This window comes from Hyla sarda (assembly GCF_029499605.1).
Source record: "Hyla sarda isolate aHylSar1 chromosome 2 unlocalized genomic scaffold, aHylSar1.hap1 SUPER_2_unloc_6, whole genome shotgun sequence".
Lineage (NCBI taxonomy): Eukaryota > Metazoa > Chordata > Amphibia > Anura > Hylidae > Hyla > Hyla sarda.
In genome coordinates, this window is record NW_026607613.1 from 539,270 (window position 1) to 548,421 (window position 9,152).

General features: G+C 50.8%; 1 long non-coding RNA gene across 1 annotated transcript; it reads right to left on the reverse strand.

Moving 5' to 3' along the window:
* Nucleotides 1-7,405: 7,405 nt before the first annotated feature.
* LOC130298386 (uncharacterized) lies at nt 7,406-8,130 on the reverse strand. Its single transcript, XR_008849772.1, has 3 exons — nt 8,063-8,130; nt 7,798-7,962; nt 7,406-7,695 (listed from the first exon to the last, which is right to left on the reverse strand). It is a non-coding gene; the product is annotated as an uncharacterized LOC130298386 (long non-coding RNA).
* Between the last annotated feature and the right edge of the window lie 1,022 nt (nt 8,131-9,152).

Sequence of the window (9,152 nt, forward strand, 5' to 3'; positions counted from 1 at the left end):
CCCACAATCTACCCTCCGGACCAAGGGATCGATTGCGAACACGTATAAAAGCGGGCTCAAAGGACAACCCTGACGGACTCCGGATCCCACCTCAAAAGAGCGGCCAGACCACCCGTTCACCAGCGGGAAACTCTCTGCCCCTGCATACAAGATCTTAAGCCAATTAACAAAAGTAGTTGGTAAGCCATATCTCAGGAGGACGGACCATAGGTACTCGCGGTTCACCCGATCAAATGCTTTGGCCTGATCCAAGGACAGCAAGTACCCCTTCCAAAGACCTGCACTACTCCGCTCCACTGCCTCCCTGACACTAAGGACAGCACTTAAGGTGCTTCGGCCTGGAACAGAGCAGTGCTGGGCCCCCGAAAGGAGCTGGGGTGCAAACTTCACCAGCTGATTAAACACTATCTTAGCCAGAAGCTTCCTGCCCGTATTGAGAAGAGCTATGGGCCTCCAATTCTCAATACGGCTAGGATCTTTACCCTTTGACAGAAGAATCAGGGCTGACCTCCTCATTGACTTTGGCAGAGTGCCCGAGGAGAAACACTCATTGAATACCTCAGTCAAGAGGGGAGCTAAAGACTCCTTAAAGGTCCTGTACCACTCGGATGTTAAGCCATCCGGACCTGGCGACTTCTTAGGGGCAAGCCCCTCGATCGCCAGTCTCACTTCCTCTTCCCTGATTTCTTCTGCCAAAACATCAAGAGAAGGGTCTACCCCTGGCTCAGGAATGGTTTCAGCCAGGAAAGCCGACATCCTGTCTCGATCTAGATCCTTCCTCCCCAAGAGGTGTGAGTAGAAGGATCTGACGACCTCCAAGATCCCTGATCTGGACCGATTCAGAGATCCTGTACTATCAATCAGTCCTGAAATGACTTTACTACTCACTGACATCTTACAGTTTCTGTAAGGGTCGGGCGAGCGGTACTTCCCGAAATCCCTCTCAAAAACCAAAGATGCATGCCTATCGTACTGACACCTCATCAGCAAGGATTTCACTCTGGAGATATCCTCTCGGCTACCTCCAGTCGAGACAAGAAGCTCGAGTTTCCTCCTCAGACCCTGATACAGGCGATACCTGTTCAGGGACCTGAGGCTCGAGAGCTGGCGGAAGAACCCCGCAACCCTCTTTTTGAATATCTCCCACCACTCTTACTTACTACTACATAGGTCCAGTAAAGGTACCTGACTCTGAAGAAAATCCTCAAAGGACTGTCTTACCTCCACTTCCTCCAGGAGGGACGAATTCAGCTTCCAATAACCTTTTCCCATCCGGGGAGTCTCTGAAACATTCAGGGAAAACAAAATCATACAGTGATCGGAGAATTCCACCTCAACCACGGACACTGCGGAAGAGACGGCTTCCTCCTTCAAATAAAACCTATCTATCCTAGACCTGCGACTACCTTGATGATAGGTGAAACCTGCGTGGCCCGAGGGGCTCCGGATGTGGGCGTCCTCTAAGCGAGCTTCTCTAGTTATGCTAATCAGTGCCACACTATCACAAGTCAGCGGACCATTGGAGCCTCTCCGATCTTGGGACCTCGTGACATTATTGAAGTCCCCTCCAAAGATCACTTGCCGACTCGTAAAAAGAAAGGGCTTAATCCTCATAAAGAGATCTTTACGGCCCCGCTTAGTTTGCGGGGCGTAGATGTTAATGAGCCGAAGCTCTTGTCCCTTCATGAAGACATCTAAGATCAGGCACCTCCCCATTTCTAATTCAATAACCCGTCGGCATTCAACAGGAGCGGTAAAAAGGACCCCACCCCACTATACGGCTCAGCCGCAAGAGACCAGTGGGAGGGACCACGCCTCCACTCTCTTCTGGCTCTTACCAGAGAGGCTAGATCTGGCAACCTGGTCTCCTGTAAAAAGAAAATGTCAGCTTCAACGCGGCCGAGAAAATCAAAGGCTGCGAATCTAGCCGTATCTGACTTTATGCTGGCACAGTTAATAGATGCCAGCGTCAATGGGGTGAGTGCCGCCATACAGGGTGATTAAATTAGACGGCCACACCCTTTACTTTTTCTTTCCCTTCTTTTTAGCCCCCTCATCCCCCGAAGAAGATGAGAGGGCAGGACCACTCTTAGTTCTTTTTTTTGATTCAGTTTTGTCCATTTGATCCCCATCTATGTCCGGCCCCGGTCTAGCCCTGCCCTCCAAGGAAGGAGCCTCAATAGGACAGGGCCCAGTTCCCCCTGGAGGCTCCTTCTTCCTAGGCACCTGGCCCTCACCTTCCCCCTTCAAGGAGGGGGAGGAGATGGTATCGAGGACGAGGTACCGGTTTGACAGGTCAATCAGAGGGGGGGCAATCAGGCTTCCGTTTTGGACCTGGCCCGTAGTACAGGGAACAGAGGGCTCTGACCTCTTCTTTCTCCCTTTTCTTTTGCCCTTGTCTTTCTTTTTAGGCCTCTCTCCACTCTCCTCATCCACACTTTCATAGTGGGAGGAATCGAAAGTGTCGGCCATATTGCCCTCCTCTTTGCGCAGCCTCCTGACCTCCTCATCCAGCACGTCCTCCTCCTGGGCTTCAGCGGTTACAGGGCCAGCTTCAGGAGCAGGGGCCGGAGCTACCCCCGCCACCTGGGCACTCTCCAGCTCCCTACTCCTCCTCCGATTTTCCTCCCGCCTTAGTTTGGCGGGGCCCTTTTTCCTCCTCACTAGCCCTGTTGCGCCCCCCATCCCTGCCCGTGCCCTCCCCAGCCGAGGCAACTTCACAGCTCTCCTCAGCCGGAGCGGCCGCTGCACGGGCGAAGTCGCTAGGACAACGGCTGAAAGGGTGCCTGAGGACACCACACAGGTGGCACCGGATCTGCCTACAGGATGCGGCCAGATGACCCACCCCACCACACAAAGCGCAGACCTGCACAGTACAGGCTGCGCTAAAGTGGGTGGGGCTGCCACACCTGTGACAGACCTTAGGCTGCCCCTGGTAGAAGACCTGGATCCTATCACGTCCAAGGAAGGCGGCTGACGGAATGTGGGCAACTGTACTCCCTGAACGCTTGAGTTTGACGGAAAACGTCCAGGCCCCGGACCAGATCCCGTGCTCATCAAAGTTTTTCTTGGGCATGTCCGTCACATCCCCATACCGTCCGAGCCAGGTCATGATGTCATAACAAGAAAGCGACTCGTTACGGGTCAAAACGGTCACTTTCTTGACAGAGTTCTGACGGGAAATCGCCTTTACGGCGAAATCCCGCCAGCCGGGCTCGTTCTTCGCCACTTCGTAGTTCGACCAGAAGAGTTCAAGACCCTCCGGCTGAACGAAACTGACGTCAAACTCAGACGAACCATAGGGGTGAATCAGGGCAAAGATGTCGCTCGCCCTGAATTCCATCTGAAGGAGGAGCTCAACCACTTTTGCGCGAGGTGGGCACACATCCTCGCCCCTCCAAATCAGACGGACTACATTCCTACGGTTATTGTCCTGCCCGGATGTCGGGAGGGACCAGACCACCTCCCCATTCCTCTCTCGAAAAGCCCCCAAACCGTGCCTCTCTATCCAGAAAGACAGGTCGACCTCACCCCTTCCCTCTACCTGGATCGACCTGTCACCCCTGCGTAGAGCCTCCAGGAGGCGCTGTTGCAAGAGGCCTCCAGAGCCGGACGGAGACGGGGACCCCCCTGAACCCCCGGCAGCGACATTGGCATAGCTCCTAGGAGCAGTCACTACCGGGGGGGCAGCCGGACCAGACCCAGAACCAAACCCAGAACCACTAATAACACCATTCACACCACTCCTCTCATCATCTTTCTTCCCATTCATACCACTACTACTCCCACCATCATTCACTCCACTGACTCTCCCACATACACTCCTCTCATCCACAACACTTCCACACTCAGCATTCTCACATCCAGCACTCTTATCCTGACTAACATTTTCTGGGCTGGCTGGGACTTGTAGTGTTGCAGGTTTTATTACACTCTTTTTTTCTGGCTTAGCTGCCGGGGTCGATGCTGATAGTTCCTGCTCCATAGCTGAAGTCACTTCCGGAGTCTGGGGCTGCCCCTCCGGGCGCACCCCAGCTCCTCCCACAGTGCCAGCACCTACTTTTCCCAACCACACGGGTTCTGTGGATGATGCCGGCGCCCGGACACTCCCCCCCCCCCCTCACAGAGGAGTGCCCCGCAGCGCCCACAGAATACACAGTACTCGGAGGACCGCCCCCCGAGCACACAGACCTACCACTCTCCTCCACCGGCACCCGGACAATCCCCCCCCTCACAGGGGAGTGCCCCGCAGTGCCGGTAATGCCCATAGCACTCGGGGAACCGCCCCCCGAGCACACGGCAGCATAGCTTGCCTCGCCACTGCCCACCATCAGCCCATCCTGCCCCTCCCTACCGGCAAGATGGGTGGGCTTCACATCTATTGCGCCCTCTGCCTTTTCTGACGCCATGCTGTACCCCCCATGCTGGCTCCGTTCCACCACAGAAACGGGGTCTGGCAGTCTGGGGGGCCCAGCAGCCTGAACCAGCTTTGAAGCTGGCCCAGACTGCTGGAAGGGAACAAACACATATTGTACTGTTTCCTGAATCTTTTGTTTCTTAGCTTTTCGCTTCACCACCACATCCTCACACTGATCTTCTCCAAAGGTAAAATTCTGGAGGTGGGCTGGGGACTCCTGCATTATGATCGCCCTCAACAATCCCCCAGCCTCACTTTCCACATCCTCCTCACTATCGCTTGATGGTAGTGCCACCTGTGCTGGCTCAATGTAGCTGTCCTGTGTTTTGGTGTCATAGGGAGTAGCCACAGGAACAGCATCCATCTCCACAACTTGTGCACTTTCTTCCACCTTCTCCTCCTCCTTTACAGCTTCACCACCATCCTCGCTATCTTCACCGCCACTACTCTCCCCAACATCAACCTCCACCTTACCTGGGGATTTCGTGGCGGCAAACCGGCTGTCGTTCTCAAGCTTTTCCTTAAAGAGACCGCTCCCCTCCAAGATCTCTGCTCTCCTCTCCTCCAGCTGCACAATCTCAGCTTTCAGTGCTGCGATCTTTTTCCTTAACTCTGGCCTGTTCTTTTTTGGTGCAGTGTTCACCAGATTCTGAGCGCCTCGCAGATCTTCTCTGGCCAACTTCAGATCCTTGCCGCACCGATCATACTCAGCAAACCTCGCGGCCAGGCGGGAGCAGTAGTTGGCACTGGACTCCTTGGGCCCTTGCTCTACCCACAACTCCACACTTCTCCTCCTCGCCTTTTGTCCACCAGATCTCTGGCTGGTACCTGTTGCCGGGGGAGCAGAGCCTGCATTGCTGCAGACTCTGCCAGATCTTCTACCCCGGGCCGGAATGGCTGTTGCTGTTTGCTCTCCACCCCCCGCCAGCCTTGAAGAACGGGAGGTGGAGGCCAGGGACGCCATGCAGGGAGGCTCTCCCGAGGAGGCTGCCACACTCCTGGGGAGGCTGATGAAACACCTGCTCTGGTCTGCTGGAAGTCTCTGGAGCACACAAAGAGACACACCCGAATGAGCTGCACACCAAACTGCTCAGGACTACAGGAAGTGCTATCTGCTGACACCTCTGTCCATGTCAGGAACTGTCCGGAGTAGGAGAAGTTTACTATGGAGATTTGCTCCTACTCACAGAGAGCACTGTAGTCAGACCAAAAAGAACTATACAACTTCCTCTGTAGCATACGGCAGCTGATAAGTACTGTAAGGATTAAGATTTTTAAGAAGTAATTTACAAATCTGTTTAACTTTCTGGCACCAATTGATTTAAAAAAATAAAATAATGTTTTCCCCCGGAGTACCCCTTTTACGTAACACCTGTAAATTCTGCACTACGAATATCACCAGCCACTGAAGAGAGAGGTCATCCAACAACTGAAGTCCCAAAAAAATCTGCCACTAAATCCCTCAAGCAACCGTTCAGCCCCAGTCCAGAACCATCTGACCGGACCACAGGGACCAGTGTGGAGGAGAACAGTGTCCAGGCTGTAAAAGAGAAGAACACTGGAGCAGCCAGATACACTGACTCTAAGGCTGAGCCTCATACTTCTACTGAAGCTGCAGAGTTATAGGGGAACTGTAAAAATGAAAGTACTACAACCCCCAGTGTGGTCCGTCTATGCCCCCCTAAGGGTCAGGGTTGGAGGAGGCACAGGTTGAACAGACACACTACAATGGGAGTTGTAGTACTGTAGTTGTTAAAGAAAAAAAAGATGTTTTCATCAGGTTGCCCATAGCAACCAATCAGATTGCTTCTTTCATTCTTGAGAAGACCTCTGAAAAATAAAAGAAGTAATCTGATTGGTTGCTAAGAGCAACTGGACAACATTTCCTCTCCACAGGTACATTTCCCCGATTGTCTTCATATTTAGGATGAGAATCTACTGACAAAGTGAGTAGCCAACCATTTCTGGGCATAAAACTCTGTAAGAGACAGCAGTCTGGGGGCATCTGTGGTGGACATGAAGGAAGGGGGGGGGGTCCAGGGAAATTGAGATTTGACGTCTGCAGCGAGCGCTTCTCACTGAGCGACGGGTCTCATCCCAGGTATTGCAGGGGGACCCCCCACGATCAGCTACTTATCCCATAACCCATGGATCGGGGATAAGTTAATTTTTGCCATAGTTCTCCTTTAATTGGCCAGAACACACCCAAAATCGGTCCCATCCAAACATTGCTTCGTATCCTGTCATTTCTCCCAGCTGTTCTTTTTCTACCTGCTTGTAAGGCATGCTTACACTCTCTAATTCCTTAAAGTGGTACTCCGCCCCTAGATATCTTATCCCCTACCTTAAGGATAGGACAAAAGATGACTGATCACTGGGACCCCCGTGATCTTCATGCAGCACCCGGCGTTCCAAATAATATATTTAGAACTCTGGGTTCTCATGGTGCGGGTCGTGACCTCACGCTACGCCCTTTCCATTTATGTCTATGGGAGGTGGTGTGATGTCACAAGAAGGTGTGGCATGATGTCACAAATCCCACCACAGGAACCAGTGATCTAAACATACTATTAAGAATTTTGGTTGCTGCATGGGGATTGCTGGGGTCCCAGCAGCAGGATCCCATTGATCAGACATCTTATCCCCTATCCTTTACATAGGGGATAAGATATCTAGAGGCGGAGTACCCCTTTAAGGGACAGTTCATGTACCCAAAAGTTGATCCTTTGCAACCGTATGACCCCTAGCAAGTTCCCTGCATGAGTCCCATTCATCAGAAAAAGGCTTGTGCATGGAACTTGCTGGGTGTTCTACGTTTGCCTCATAAACTGCACCACCCAGCACCAGTTGCCTCTCTCCGCACCGCATTATGCAGATCGTGCAGGAGAGCAGCTTTGGTCATCCATGTTTTGCTAACTCTATTTTCACACACAGAAATAAATAAATGAGTCGAACAAGTCAAAGAACAGTTTAAAAAAAGGGGAACTTTATTTATTATTTATTAAAATGTTTGTGTAGGGGACTTTTTGTAACCTCCCATCACTCACAAAGAGCGTACAGTAACTTATACTCAGGACAGGAAAAACCTCCAGAGGGGAGGAAACCTGTAGGGAATCCATGGCTACTGTATGGCCCTTCCTCTGGGCATACTAAAGGAGGTTACCTCTATAATTTGGGCAAATGTTTCTGTGTATGTGCATGATTCCTAGGCCTGTGCCTTCATCCAACGTCTTGCTGTAGGTCCCGAAATGCTACTCCATGTCCTGGAAATAGTGCATCTAAGATATGGGACAAAAAAGATAGATTATTTACATGTTTATCATAGAAATACACATGGAACTGCACTAAAGACCTTTTGGACAAAACAATGTAACACTTACCAGTCACAGTCATGTGCATGACTTTGCATTCCCGCGTCCCTACACAGTGTCCAGCACCGGCCCCTCACTGATGAACAGGACCAGTGTTATTTCTGGGGCTATGCCTTCATCCAACGTCTTGCTGTAGGTCCGGAAATGCTACTCCATGTCCTGGAAATACTGCATCTAAGATAAGAAAAAAAAGATAAATTATTTACATGTTTATCATAGAAATACACATGGAACTGCACTAAAGATCTTTTGGACACAACAATGTAACACTTACCAGTCACAGTCATGTGTATGACTTTGCATTCCCGCGTCCCTACACAGTGTCCAGCACCGGCCCCTCACTGATGGAGAATGAGCAGGAGCCGTGTTATTTCTGCTCAGTGCTGCTCTTTGGTGGACAATGGTTATGACATCACATGTGTGACACGCTGTTACCTCCTGGGAGTTCTATTTCAGTAGTGCTGCTCTCTGATTGGCTGAAAATAAAAAAAGCTTTCTAATATATTCTGTATGACTGTTATCTAAGGTTTTTGACAATTTTTATTAAAATGGCGCCACTCCCTGTGGGTGCGTTATATTTGTTTCTCCTAACCAGACATTCTGTATATGTAATATCATTTGGTGGCCCCAACAGCCTGGGCCCATAGGTTTCTTACATAGATCAATGCTACTCCGGTAGGCTCAATGAGCAGCGCTGGCCGCCGGGACGTCTGACGAGTGACGTCCCTGACGTTGCGGTCTGGAGCGAAGGATGTCACTAGTCAGACGTCCCAGCAGCCATTGATTTAAAGTGGTCGTGGCTCCTGCTGCCAGTTCAAGATCAGACACCATGGCCCTAGATTGACATACTGCAACACCGATCCCCTGTGGCTGCCCACCTGTTGCAAAACTACAACTCTCAGCCTTCGGCTGTCAGGGCACGCTGGGAGTTGTAGCTTTGTAATAGCTGGACAGATGTCTGTCGAAAGGGGGGAAAAAGCACCAAAAATAAAGCAATGTGGGCTTTGAAAAACACCATTGATAGGTTGTTTTTAATCACAGCCTAAGCCTAGGAACAAACACAATTCTTGTTTGATGTTTTGGTTTTTTTTTGCAAAAAAAAACAAACATCAAAATCTTCCCCCTCATTTCTTTTCTCAGCTATCTTTGTGTTATTTTTGCTAACAGGGAAGAGGGAAAGTGGACCAGTTGCCCATAGCAACCAATCAGGTAGTTTCTTTCATTTTTAAAAAGGCCTCTGAAAAGTGAAAGAAGCGATCTGATTGGTTGCTATGGGCAACTGGTCCACTTGACCTCTGTACAGGTTTTCATACATCTGTCCCAATGTGTATTATTATTATCATCATCATCATCATCATCATCAT